This window comes from Oncorhynchus clarkii, chromosome 15 (genome assembly GCF_045791955.1).
Source record: "Oncorhynchus clarkii lewisi isolate Uvic-CL-2024 chromosome 15, UVic_Ocla_1.0, whole genome shotgun sequence".
NCBI classification, from domain to species: domain Eukaryota; kingdom Metazoa; phylum Chordata; class Actinopteri; order Salmoniformes; family Salmonidae; genus Oncorhynchus; species Oncorhynchus clarkii.
Genome location: NC_092161.1, coordinates 31,726,502 through 31,741,058, shown reverse-complemented (window position 1 = coordinate 31,741,058; position 14,557 = coordinate 31,726,502).

Here is a 14,557-nt window from a genome sequence, read left to right as displayed (position 1 = left end):
CATTTCATCAGTGCTGTGTGAGAATGAACTGTACCAAAACAACTTGCAGTAGTTTTGCATCACTTTATTAGTGGTTGTGTGATCTTGGGGTTAAATGGGATGTCTGTCTGCCAGTAAAGGCTCCTCTCTTGAGCACAAAGGACCATATTAAGTCCAAGTGCCTTTCAGACTCCAGTACAAATCCAATTATAATCGATGTCCTTGAGATCAATTATGTTAGATTGAAACCAAGTGTTTTTCATGTTTATGAATTGGACTTCATTAAGTGGACAAATGGCACATAAGCTATTAGTGCTGCTTTTTAGTCTGGCATATTAACATAATTTCTATTTTAATCTCACCTCCACTATGGAGTATTTGGGTTTGAGTAATCTGAGGTCGACTTCACATTTTTTTTCGTCATGTAATATAGTAGCATTTAGATATAGAGCAGACACGAGAGAAAATGTACACACCTCTTTCGAACTAAAAATAATCAGCTAATGTTACAACTGGTTTCATACAGTTTTATCTCGCCTGCTGTACGTAGTGTAATCTTTCTACATCTCGTTGAAACTTCATTCCTTTTCTCACCAAATGTTTTCATAATTGAAAAGGTTACCTAACATATAAATTGGAGTAGCACATTTTATTTTGAGAATTGAATCATTCCTTACAGACAAGTCCTAATTGAAAATGTTAATGAATTGTTGAAGGACTTTAGAATTAAGAGAGGAAATTGCCTCATTGCAACAGTTTTGCCTGTGGTGATCCCCTGACTCGTTTGGGTGAATTGCTCGAGGTATCGCCCTCAAAAACTTCCCGGAATTAATATAACAAGCCCACCAAGGTCATGTGCCAGAAAGCTGTTGAGGGATTCATCGCCAAGTCCAGGTAATACAGGTGACTCTTTTATATCTGCCACAAATTACATTAGCATCATTAAGACAATTTCTAGGAGCATTTCCAAGAAGTATTCATTCCGACAAATTCAGGCCTAATTGACCCGATCCATAGCCGTACTTTCTAAGTTTGCACAAATTTGTAATATTGGTAAAGTTTCCAATAAAGTGCTTAAAAGTGCTGCTCTGCAGTTCAGAAAATGACAGGAGGCAGGTATACCAATTCCATACAAAGTCAAGTCCCCCTCTGCAGTGTACCAAATTATGCCAACCCTGGAAAAATATGCAGCACTTAACATTTTTAATAGAGCGACACCTCTGACAAATGCCCAATCTACTGAAAATATTCAGCACAATATTCCATTAGACCGGGAAATAGTTACTTCTTTCAACCATTGCTGTCCACAGAATATGCACTCATTATCTCTGCAGTAGATAAATGTGATAACTGCTGCACTGTGCCGTGTTGTCCATCTTGACCCCATGTCTAGTGTAGGAGGTCCAGTACTTCAGTAGCGGTGTGCAGGGTACACAGGTCACTACACAGACCTTTGTACCATAACAAGCTGTCAGACTGGGACTGGGAAATCACAGAATGCAACACTTGGTCAGAACATTGACCTTGTTGTGGGCTTTTCCTTCATCCTTGTAACACCGTAGAAGGCTGCTGATCTGATTCAATTGAGTTTGAGACTTTCTGTTCTGTTGTAAACCACAGCTGTACATGTGTGTTTTTTTTTTTTGCTTTAAAAAAAAAAGCATGTACCATCACGCTCAATCTTAAACGTAGTCTTTGCTTCGTTAAACCAGTAAACCAAGTCCCAAAAATTAAGAGTGGTTAGCACACAAAAGTAGACCAAACATTTTTTTGCAACTGTCTTTCCACACCTCACAAGCTACAGACTACATGGAAAGCGGCAATACCTAGCTAGGGATTATGTTCACAAGTCTGATTGGCCTTTAGCCATGTCTTTATGTTTTTTGTAAAGGTGCGAAAGGTGGTGCAGTTGTGTGGGTCTGATGGAAGTGTGTTCCAGACATGGGAAGCTCTCACAGAGAAAGCAGATTGACTCAAGGTGCTTTTCCTTAAGGGAACTATACAGTCACCTCTCATGGCAGATCTTGTGGATCTGCTGCCCTGGGTTTGGGTTTTCTGTTTTAACAAAAGTACTAAGTGGAGGGGGAGTCAGGCCATTTAGGATCTTGAATACAAGACACGCCCGTGTATTGCACAAGATTTTCCCAACTCAGGAGCTCATGCTTTTTGAGGATGTAACAGTGATTATGGCTATTAGGCTTTATATCAAGCACTTTGAGAGCTTGTTTGTAGACAGACTGAATGGGTTTTAATGTTGTACAGAAAGCTTGGGCCCAACTAGTCAAGCTGTATGTTAAGTGGGGGAGTATCATAGATTTGAAGTACAGTTCTGCTACCTCTGTAGTCAAACAATTTCGTATGAATCGGGAAAATTAGCTATGTTGAATTAGGTTGAGTTACCTTTTTCACCTGCTTTATTAAAGAGAGGTTGGAATCAAGTATGATGCCAAGGTACTTAAAATCGGATACCAGCTGGAGCTTCTTCCCTGACACATAGACATCTGGCTCAGTAGCATCATTCGCCCTCTTTGTGAAGAAAATGCACTGTTTTTTTTCAGATTGAGATGCAAACATTAGTCTCTGAGCCACTTTGTAACCTGGACCATTACAATAGTGAGTTATTGTGCAGTTTGTTGTTTGCTCTTTGCATGCACATATATCACTGTATCATCTGCATACATTTGAACTTCAGACCCAGTACAGACAGAAGACAGATCATTACACAGACTGAACAGGAGGGGCCCCAGTATTGACACCTGGGGCACGCCCACATCATAGCTGAGAGTGGGCGACAGCTCATTGCTCACTCTGACACACTGGGTTCTGCCTTCAAGGTATGATTTCATCCATCTCAAGGGGTCAAGGGAAATGTTGAACTTGGACAGTTTTGTGATGAGAACCTCAGGGTAAACAGTATCAAACACTTTCCTTAGGTCTAGAAATACATCCCCAACAATGTCACCTCTGTCCATCTTGGACTTCACATTTTCCATAAGAATGCAGGTGGCCGTTTCTGTGGAGTGTTTTGCTCTGAAGCCAAACTGCATGGATTATAATGTGAAGGGCTGTTGTTGAGGTGGGCTATCAGTTGCTCTGCTACACACTTTCCAGCAACCTTCGACACCACAGCATACTAATGGGCCTGTAGTTACTCACGTCAGCCTGGTCACTTGATTTAAAGATGGCCGTTATTATGGCCGACTTCCAGACCTTTGGAAAGACCCCCTGACCAATAGATGTGTTGGTGACCTTAGTAATGGGGCCAATGAGTGACTGTAGTTTTTAAGAAAGGTAGAGTCCAGCCCAAACACATCTTTGGCTTTAGAGTTATTTAGTGAGCTAATTACCTTGTTCACCTCTGACTCAGAAACCTCCCTTATGATGAAGACAGGTTGAGTGTCATTCACTAGCGCTGAGCCCAAGAAACCAGTGGAGGGGTTCTGTGTCAGTACCTCGACAGAGTCAGCAAAGTAGGAATTGAAGGCTGTTGCTAATTCAACTGATCCTGATTTCTAGTCTTTACTATGATCTTCCCCCATTAACTTTTTTTTTTAGATTCTCCCAGATCAATTTAGAATTTCCCTTTGCTTCACCAATTATGTCGATAAAAAAGTTTGCCTTGGCCTGTCTCACCTTATTTCTCAACATGATAAACCTACGTCTGTCACGCTCTAATTTGGACTTTAGAGATGTTTTTAGAGCATGATCTCGTTCTTTCATCAGTTTCCAGATTTCTCCATTTAGAAAGAGTGCTCTTTTGGCCAGGTTCTTTAGGAAACCATTTACTGTAGTCTGGGTTGTGGATAGAAAAACCTGACTATCAGCTTCCACATCTGTACAGGACAAGAGATCATTCCAGTTAATTCCCTTTACTGCATTTTCAAAATCATTTAATTCACTCCTAGGTATTCTGAGCTGATCAGGCTTTCTAACAGTAGAGGTTAAATCTGATCTTGGAAAGCTTTCTGGCTATAAGTGTCAGATTATGATCAGACAGCCCAGTAACCATATTGAATGATTTAGTCACTCTCTCTGGTTTATTACTGAACACCAGATCAACGTGCGTCTTAGAACAACAAGTCACCCTGGTTGGCCCTTTAATTAACTAGCTGTGTAAGGTCAAAGTTATTAGTGATCCGTTTGAGGGGTTTCCTACAAGACTTGTCTTCATAATTAATGCTAAAATATCCCATTAAGATGACCTCTTCCCCAAAATCACATTCCCTAAGCATGTTATTAAACGTATTTAAAAACAAGTTTTTGGTAGAAGGTGGTCTATGCATTCCAATAAGGGTAAAATACATTTAGGGAGACAGTGTAACGTTTATGCCAATACATTCTAGTTCATTATCACATGACCACTCAATTTGTTTACATCGGATACGTTCTTTAATGTAAATCATCAGACCCCCTCCTCTTCCTTCAATCCTGTCTCTCCTGAAAACATTGTCGCCAGTTACAATTAAAGCAGAAGATGGAAAGTTATATTGGAGCCATGTCTCTGAAAGGCAGAGGAGGTCAAGGTTGGAGTCTGAGATGTTGAATTTGATTACGTTTTGAAATGACACTGCGAACATTCAAGTGCCAGATGACTCGAGAGTGATTGACACGTTGAAAAAAGTGACACTTTCTGTGTTTTCTGACGGCTGGGTTTAGGCCGGTTTGTTCGTTTTGATTAGGGGCAGTTCGGTAGTGCAATTAACTATCCCTTCCGCTTGCAATGGACTAACTTAAACAGCTTGCGTGCCAGAAGCATAGTCAGGGATCGTGTATAGAGACTTGGATATGTTCGGAGAGTCAAATTTCATGTTGGAGCCGGATGACATGAGAGAAATCATGGGACCATAGCACTCACCCACTTCCATGGTGGCGATAATTAGAGGACGCGGCCATCCACTACTCCAGTGAGTATTGCTGTTTAAGTGATGTTAGGCCCAGGGTTGAGTTACACATCCCCGGAGAGCAGGAGGGTAATGAACAGGTAGTTTAGCAGTTTCCGATAGATGTTGGACTTGTGTTTGTTACTCCTAAGTGATTCAGTCGACATTCACCTGATGATTTAGATAAAATAACAGCATCTGGAGGAGAAGCGGCACCTGCCGCACCACACTCCCTTCCTTCTGCCATTGTCTTTAATCTCTGGATAGACCTGAAAATAGCTGTGCAGCAACGCTCCACGTCCAATCTGAGATCTTTATCCCTTACGGAAAAAACACATGAGTTCACATGTGGAAAACACATGTTTAGGACAGTGGTGTAAAGTATTTAAGTAAAAATACTTTATAGTACTACTTAAGTATTTTTGGGGGGTATCTGTACTTTACATATTTTACTTTTACTCCACTACATTCCTAAAGAAAATAATGTACCTTCTACTCCATCCATTTTCCCTGACACCCAAAACCCACCCAGCACGTGACGTCCACGGACGGCGAATTTTCGGCTATATCGGGTCCGTCCATCATGGACTTTAATTTCACCCAAAACTGTCTTCTCTAAAACTGGCTTGTATTGTGTCCGTCTGTTTTGGTCCAAATATAGCTGAAGGTCAGCCTGATCAGCTTGTACTCACTGAAATGCATGAGATACATGAATACAATATTGCATATAGTATTAGTTTGCTCATTTTTGGGATATACACACTATAATAAAATATATTGATTTAAAATCTATATTTTTCTAATAGTTTGTTAATGTTATTATATATACAGAATTGCCGAAAATTACCTGTAATTTCAAATCATTAGTGTACAATTTCACAACAGAATTTATTGCAATTTATAACCGTCATGTCTCAAAACTGGGAGAGGCAGAACGAGCAAGTCATTCACCCGCCATTTGTTCCTCAAGACGGTAACACTCGGACACGCGGATAATTGTAAACGTCAACATTTATGAAAACTTTTAGAATTTTACAAGGTTGTTATATTAATGATCAGTTTCTGTTAATTTCGCAAACTATTATTTTCTCTAGGCTAACATTAGCAACTCTGCCTGGATACCTGCATGCTAGCCAACTAGCTAGCTAACGTTAACACTAACTTAGTTGCTAGCTAGATAGTACAAGGCGGGAAAGCAGGGCTAACAGATTTGATGGTTGTACTAACTGTTAGCTAGCTTACTGTATTGGTCTAGCTAACTACGGTTAGCTATGTTTTCTGGTAATGGGTGTGGAGTCATTGTTTTTTCACAGGAAAATGTAGAGAGGGCATTAACATGTTACAAATAAGACGGGAGAATGAGTGCAAAATGCATTGACCACAATTAACTAACTAAGAAGCCTGTCAAAATGTAGTTCAAACTTGCTTTCGCTATATTTATTACTACAGTATGTTTACTATTTACCTTTCTGAAAATTTTTGCAGAAAATGAAAAAGAGTGTGAAGATTATAATTATACACCCACAACTGCCTCTTACTTCTACCCCTTCCTTTTTCGAAAATTCTGTTAAAAATCGCGCAACTTTTCAGCGTCCTGCTACTCATGCCAGGAATATAGTATATGCATATGATTAGTATGTGTGGATAGAAAACACTCTGAAGTTTATAAAACTGGTTAAATCACGGCTGTGACTATAACAGATTGTGTGTTTCATTGAAAAACGCAAGAAAAACTGCTCTCTAAAAGCTAAAAATAATTTCCATAAGTCACTTCCACCAGTTATTAAAAGAGAACAGAATTTAATGGCGATCTGCCTGAAATTCATACAAATTCCGCACGATGGCGCCATTGTCCTAATTTTCAATTGAATTAATTGTTGGAAAATCCTTCTATCTGACCTGCAGTTTCCCAGTCTTCACCCGGATGCAGTTGAGGGAGATATCAGAAGCCATTGTTTTTGCAAGTGAAGACCTATTGAAAAGACATCGCCCTGTAATCATTTTGATAGATTATAAACGTTTACTAATACCTAAAGTTGGATTACAAAAGGATTTCGAAGTGTTTTGTGAAAGTTTATCGTCGACTTTTTTAATTTTAAAAAATTACGCAGCGTTTAAAAACGATGATTTTTTCTGAATGACACAGATCCCATACAAAGCTATTTTGGGTATATATGGACCGATTTAAACGAAAAAAAGACCCAATAGTGATGTTTATGGGGCATATAGGAGTGCCAAGAAAGAAGCTCGTCAAAGGTAATGAATGTTTTATATTTTATTTCTGCGTTTTGGGTAGCGCCGGCTACCGCAAAATCTGTTGTTTACGTGTCGAGCTGGCATTTTGGGGGATGCATGCTATCAGATAATAGCTTCTCATGCTTTCGCCGAAAAGCATTTTAAAAATCTGACTTGCTGGCTAGGTTCACAACGAGTGTAGCTTTAATTCAATACCCTGCTTGTGAATTTTGATCAAAGATTGAGTTGTAACGAGTACATTTAGCATTTAGCGTAGCGCATTTGCATTTCCAGGGGCATACTTGGGACGTCTGCGTGTCAAGTATGCTCAAGTTAAGGCCAGTTTCCCATGAATAATGCCAGTAAGTAGATTGTTCCACGAAACGTGTGCCTATTGATATTTTATGTCTAAATGATGGGTTTTGATGTGCATCTAATAACATTGCATGCATGATTTACTGTATGTGTCATGTGCTTAAATGTTCGTTGCAAGACAATCCAGAAGTTCATGTGGGCAGTCCCAAAAATGGCAGAAAATCCAGTCTTATTCTCCCTCTACCCCAGACCAGGATGAATTTAATGGGGACACGTCTAGATGGGGTAAGAGAAACTGAGTCATTGGGAAATGTCAAAACTTTCACAGGGTAGCATAGATGGGGTTTTCCTTATTGTATTAAGCATCTCTGCCTATCAGGATCGTTATTCACACATGATATACAGTACATATACATTTATCCTATCCAAATCCTTGCTTTTAAGTTGTCCTGATCACACCCACATTGGGTTTTTATTTGTGTATCAGGGCAATCCAGAGATTCAGCTGGCCGTTCCAGATGCTCTCCTTCCCCATCTCACTTCACACACGGTGGGTCAAGAGTACAGCTTGCCAGACATGTACAGGAATCTTAATCAGCTAACCGGTCAACTCCTTAAGAAGGTTTTTTTCATTGCGTTTAAAGTAATCAAAAGTGGGGTAAAAGCTAAGTAATCAAAAGTGGGGTCCACCTACAGACAGAAAAAGGTTTAGATCATGTTTGTGTTTCAGGACCATCCAACAGTTTGTCCAGGAGTCGATCCAGCGGGCACAGCTGCTCTCCCTCTCCCTCTGCCATTTGGTGTACCTGTTTGCTATTGGACCAAACACAGATTGGGTTGTTATTTGTGTTTCAGGGCAATTCAGAGATTCAGCTGGCGATTCCATGTGATCTCCTTCCCCATCTCACTTCACACACGGTGGGTCAAGATTACAGCTTGCCAGTCAATTCCAGAAATCTTAATCAGCTAACCGGTCAAGTCCTTAACCTCTCTAGGGTAGGTGAGATGCTAACATCCCACCAGGCCAACATGCGGTGAAACTGCAGGAGAGCTAACATTCTAAATACACCATTCGTTATATTAAACATTCTTGTAAATACATGTATCTTACATAATTTAAAAGATGAACGTCTTATTAATCCAGCCGCTGTGTCAGATTTCAAAAAGGCTTTACCTTGAAAGCAAACATGCGATTTTCTGAGGACGGCGCCCCGCACACACAAGTATTACTAGCATTTTCCAACCAAGCATTAGCGTCACGAAAGTCAGAAATAACAATACAATTAATCGCTTACCATTGAAGATCTTCCTCTGGTGACAATGCCAAGTGTCCTAACTACACAGTGAATGTTCGTTTTGTTTGATAAAATAATTTTTTACAGCCTAACACGAAACATTTGTAAACCGCTTGCGTCGTGATTTCCGTCTCATTCAACTTTGGACGAAGAGTTTGTGGTAATTACACACACTAAACAAAAGTGTATCCATTCATGGTTGGTTTCATTGCAATCCTCTGGTTGTTGCTAACACAACCATACTTGATGGTTCTTTTCCCGGGACGTATTGACCGAAACAAACCGGTTTGAAGACACCAATCAATGACCTCATTGCGCACCAATGGTAGGACCGGTCTATCGTTGATTGACTGTATTTTGGCCCAATGACCACTGTCAGCAGTCTGGCCCATAGTAAAGGAGCATATGGAGAAGACGCATCAGACAAGGCTGGGCCTATGATAAGTCATCGACACCCAGGCAGTTCACTGTGGGAGATAAAGTGATGGTACTCATGCCCACAGCCAAACACCGCTTGCTGGTACAGTGGAGGGGGTCCTACAAGGTAACAGAAAGGGTCTCACCGGTCAATTACTGCATCAAGCAACCTGACAGGAGGAAAAAGGTCCAACTATATCATATCAACCTGATGAAGTACCATGGAAGACAGGAGGGTGTGTCTTTGATGGCAGTGGAAGACAAGGAAAAAGAGGAGTGTCCTCTCCTGGCCGAACTCTCCTGCCGGAGCAGTCGAGACAGCTAGGCAAGCTGAATATGCAATTCGGCAGGGTATTCTCTCCCTTCCTAGGACGAACAGATGTCCTGTTTCACCATATCCACACCAAACCCAGTAAGAAGGTGCATATCTGGCCTTACAGGATTCCTGAGGCACGGCGAGTCATCGCAAAGAGCGAGGTAAGGGAGATGATGAGGGTGATCGAGACCACTCGTTCGTAGATGGCCAGTCCCATAGTCCTGGTCCCCAAACCCGACGGTAGTATGAGGCTCTGCAATGACGTTAGGGGAATAAACGCCATCTCTATGTTCAACGCGTATCCCATGCACTGTGTGGATGAACTCTTGGAGCGCTTGGGAAAGGCTAAGTTCATCACCACCCTGGATCTGACGAAGGGTTATTGGCAAGTGCCGGTGGCGCCGGAGGACCGCCCAAAGACTGCCTTCGCCACACCGGAGGAGCTTTTTCAGTATGTGGGGATGCCCTTCGGACTGCATGGTGCTGTGGCAACTTTCCAACGCCTCATGGATGCCATTCTACGTCCCCATCACGAGTATGCAGCGGCGTACATAGACGATGTGGTCATTGTTGTGGAAAATATTGAATCAAATACTTCTCAGATTCCGGAGCTTGTGAATTCAAATAGACTTTATTACGGAGAGTAACAAAGCTGAGAAATTCCATGGAAGAACTAACTCTTCATTCTTAGTAGTTGGCTTTTATACAGTCTTACCCTTACATAACATCGTCACTCCACTTTATGAATCTTGTCTGACTTAGTTTCCATTCTCTTATTGTCTCAGACATTGGGGCATAGATTCTATTGGTGGCGTGACATGCATACTCCTACTGGTTTCTATCACTGTTGTTTTAGACGTGGTCACCTATGTCTCCCTTAATTAACATGCCCACTGTATTGGACTTCCATTCTTCCTGGATTCAAGACCCATCAGATAATACAGAGTTCCATGAAGTGAAATTGACCCCATTTTAAAATAAACAATCCCAGAGCCCCTTTCCAGTAATCCTATAAGTTTAACCTGTTGCATTAGTTTAGTAAAGTGCCTGTTTAACAAATGTATAACCTTCAAAAAGTTGGTGGTGTCTAATCAGCTTGGCAGTCAATACTTATTTAATTCTACTTGTATTACTGGAGACTGCTTCACGTAATGGAAACAGATTATAATTGTATAATACATTAGCTTCCTGCTCAAATGCACTGGAGTTACCTAACTATAAAACCAAGCAACAATAATCAAAAACTGTCAAAGAATGTTTCTCATACCTCTACTTCAAATGTCCCACTACCTGCTGCCTGCTTGCTTTCAACCGCAGCTAATCTCTTTTTGTTTTACAATCTTAAGGTTCAATCCCTCTACTCATCCTTTAACCTTGTATTGAATCCTCAGCTTTTCAATTTACTAAAATATCGCATCGTTAAGAGTGCTATAAAAAGATAATAATAACATATTACCGTTCACATACTGTCAACACCCATCACGTTTACATCAATTCTCCTTATCAATATGACTTTTTTTTAAAATCACTAACCACTGCTTCACACTCATTAAACATCTATTATTTTAAGATTAACCTGTAATTTGCCTAATGTAGAAAATACATCAGCCAATTCTTAAACAATTCAAATTTGAAATTCTTATTTTCCAAATGACTTTGTTACCTTCACTAGTCTTCATCTCTTCCCTTAAATGAATCAGAGTTTGTTCTGACACTAGAATAGGTAGTATTGCTGATTTGCCATCAGCTGTTAAACGAACTGGGCTGTCACTGGAATTAGCTGCGTTAGTCCCAGGAATCCTATAGTTTTGGCATATTTGTCAGACATGGGGAGATGAGGCATAATTTGGATTTACATATGTGTAAGTGGCTCCAGAATCTATCATCAAGGGTGTGCCTCTGTTCTCTATTTGAACCTGCAGCATAAGTTCTTGATCAGCTCTCGTGGATATCATTGAAAACGGATCCTCCCCTGTAGGATTCTCTGGGCATCCCTAGTATCCCTGATTAGGCCTCTCCCACGGGTTCACAGGTACCTGTGGTTGTCTCTGATAGTTTATGAACATTGTGATGGTTGGCAAAACAAACTAAAATATTTTAAAGTTAATTTGAGGATTAGTAACCTCTTTGATAATTATTTTACCCCTCCCTTCTATAATCCACTCCTTCTATTAACTATTTTCCAAGGTAGGGCTATCCACTTCCCCGGACAATAATTAATTAGTCACGGCACTTAATAACTTGTATTAGAACCTATACTATAATGTCTGCAAATGTATTACTGGATAATACAGATGACTTAATGTCTTATTCCAGTATAGCGCCTCAAATATCACTATTATTGATAACCCACGTTACCAAAACCATTCACACTTGTCTTCCTATTTCCACATAATCTTTCATAACGGTTAAACTTTTCTGGGTTCCTTACTGCACCTTGCTCAGTCTCCCCTGTCCTTTTCATTTACCTAAGAGGGCACAGAGAGAGTCTCCTTATCATCTTGCACCTCTATTTCTCTCTTTATTTCCACAACTCTGGACACCAGGGGGTATTACCCACTTCCTGTCTGACTTTTCATTATCCTTCTTCAATATTCCTCTAACTTTCTTTATACTTTTCAACAATCCTTCTCCTTCTTTAAACATTCTCAGTATTCATTCCTTCTTGTCCTATTGCTACTGATATCCTTAATTGAAATGTTTTATTTATTGTCTAGTTATTATTTTTAGCTTCCTATAATATCCGCACTATCTATGCTGTCTCAGTTATTTTTATTGTGCTATTCACCTATTTAAAACCAATCTTTCTCCTATTCGCCGTGACTTACACTCCTTTCCCTCCTGGGTTATATTTTCTAGTGTGTCCGTTAAGCTATATAGTGCTTAACCACACTCAGTTTCCTCCTACTGTTTATCCACGTTACTAAATGCCTCAAGGAGGTGCTACTATAAACCATACTACCGGACTGTTATGTGTCTGTTACCGTTATTTATTCTAATAGCATAGATGAATTTCAACAGTATAATATAGCTATGTTTCTCTGTATTTTATACTCCTCTACCCCAGTATATACTTTATACTTATAGGACCTGGATGGGTTTGGCGACAAATATGTAGCGAGGACCAGCCAATGAGAGCATATAGGTCGCAGTGGTGGGTAGTATATGGGGCTTTGGTGACAAAACGGATGGCACTATGATAGACTGCATCCAATTTGCTGAGTAGAGTGTTGGAGGCTATTTTGTAAATGACCGCTGAAGTCAAGGATTGGTAGGATAGTCAGTTTTACGAGGATACAGTGGGGCAAAACAGTATTTAGTCAGCCACCAATTGTGCACGTTCTCCCACTTAAAAATATGAGAGAGGCCTGTAATTTTCATCATAGGTACACTTCAACTATGACAGACAAAATGAGAAAAAAAATCCAGAAAATCATATTGTAGGATTTTTTATGAATTTATTTGCAAATTATGGTGGAAAATAAGTATTTGGTCAATAACAAAAGTTTAACTCAATACTTGTTATATACCCTTTGTTGGCAATGACAGAGGTCAAACGTTTTCTGTAAGTCTTCACAAGGTTTTCTCACACTGTTGCTGGTATTTTGGCCCATTCCTCCATGCAGATCTCCTCTAGAGCAGTGATGTTTTGGTGCTGTTGCTGGGCAACACGGACTTTCAACTCCCTCCAAAGATTTTCTATGGGGTTGAGATCTGGAGACTGGCTAGGCCACTCCAGGACCTTGAAATGCTTCTTATGAAGCCACTCCTTCGTTGCCCGGGCAGTGTGTTTGGGATCATTGTCATGCTGAAAGACCCAGCCACGTTTAATCTTCAATGCCCTTGCTGATGGAAGGAGGTTTTCACTCAAAATCTCACGATACATGGCCCCATTCATTCTTTCCTATACACGGATCAGTCGTCCTGGTCCCTTTGCAGAAATACAGCCCCAAAGCATGATGTTTCCACCACCATGCTTCACAGTAGGTATGGTGTTCTTTGGATGCAACTCAGCATTCTTTGTCCTCCAAACACGACAAGTTGAGTTTTTACCAAAAAGTTATATTTTGGTTTCATCTGACCATATGACATTCTCCCAATCTTCTTCTGGATCATCCAAATGCTCTCTAGCAAACTTCAGACAGGCCTGGACATGTACTGGCTTAAGCAGGGGGACACGTCTGGCACTGCAGGATTTGAGTCCCTGGCGGCATAGTGTGTTACTGATGGTAGGCTTTGGTACTTTGGTCCCAGCTCTCTGCAGGTCATTCACTAGGTCCCCCCGTGTGGTTCTGGGATTTTTGTTCCCCGTTCTTGTGATAATTTTGACCCACAGGGTGAGATCTTGCGTGGAGCCCCAGATCGTGGGAGATTATCAGTGGTCTTGTATGTCTTCCATTTCCTAATAATTGCTCCCACAGTTGATTTTATAAAGCCAAGCTGCTTACTTATTGCAGATTCAGTCTTCCCAGCCTGGTGCAGGTCTACAATTTTGTTTCTGGTGTCCTTTGACAGCTCTTTGGTCTTGGCCATAGTGGAGTTTGGAGTGTGACTGTTTGAGGTTGTGGACAGGTGTCTTTTATACTGATAACAAGTTCAAACAGGTGCCATTAATACAGGTAACGAGTGGAGGACAGAGGAGCCTCTTAAAGAAGAAGTTACAGGTCTGTGAGAGCCAGAAATCTTGCTTGTTTGTAGGTGACCAAATACTTATTTTCCACCATAATTTGCAAATAAATTCATAAAAAATCCTACAATGTGATTTTCTGGATTTTTAAAAATCATTGTCTGTCATAGTGGAAGTGTACCTATGATGAAAATTACAGGCCTCTCATCTTTTTAAGTGGGAGAACTTGCACAATTGGTGGCTGACTAAATACCTTTTTGCCCCACTGTATGTTTTGCAGCATGAGTGAAGGAGGCTTTGTTGCGAAATAGGAAGCCAATTCTAGATTTAATTTTGGATTGGAGATGCATAATGTGAGTCTGGAAGGAGAGTTTACAGTCTAACCAGACACCTAGGTATTTATAGTTGCCTACATATTTTACCGTCCAGAGTAGTAATGCTTGTCAGGCGGGTGGGTGGGTGTGGGCAGCGATCGGTCGAAGAGCATGCACTT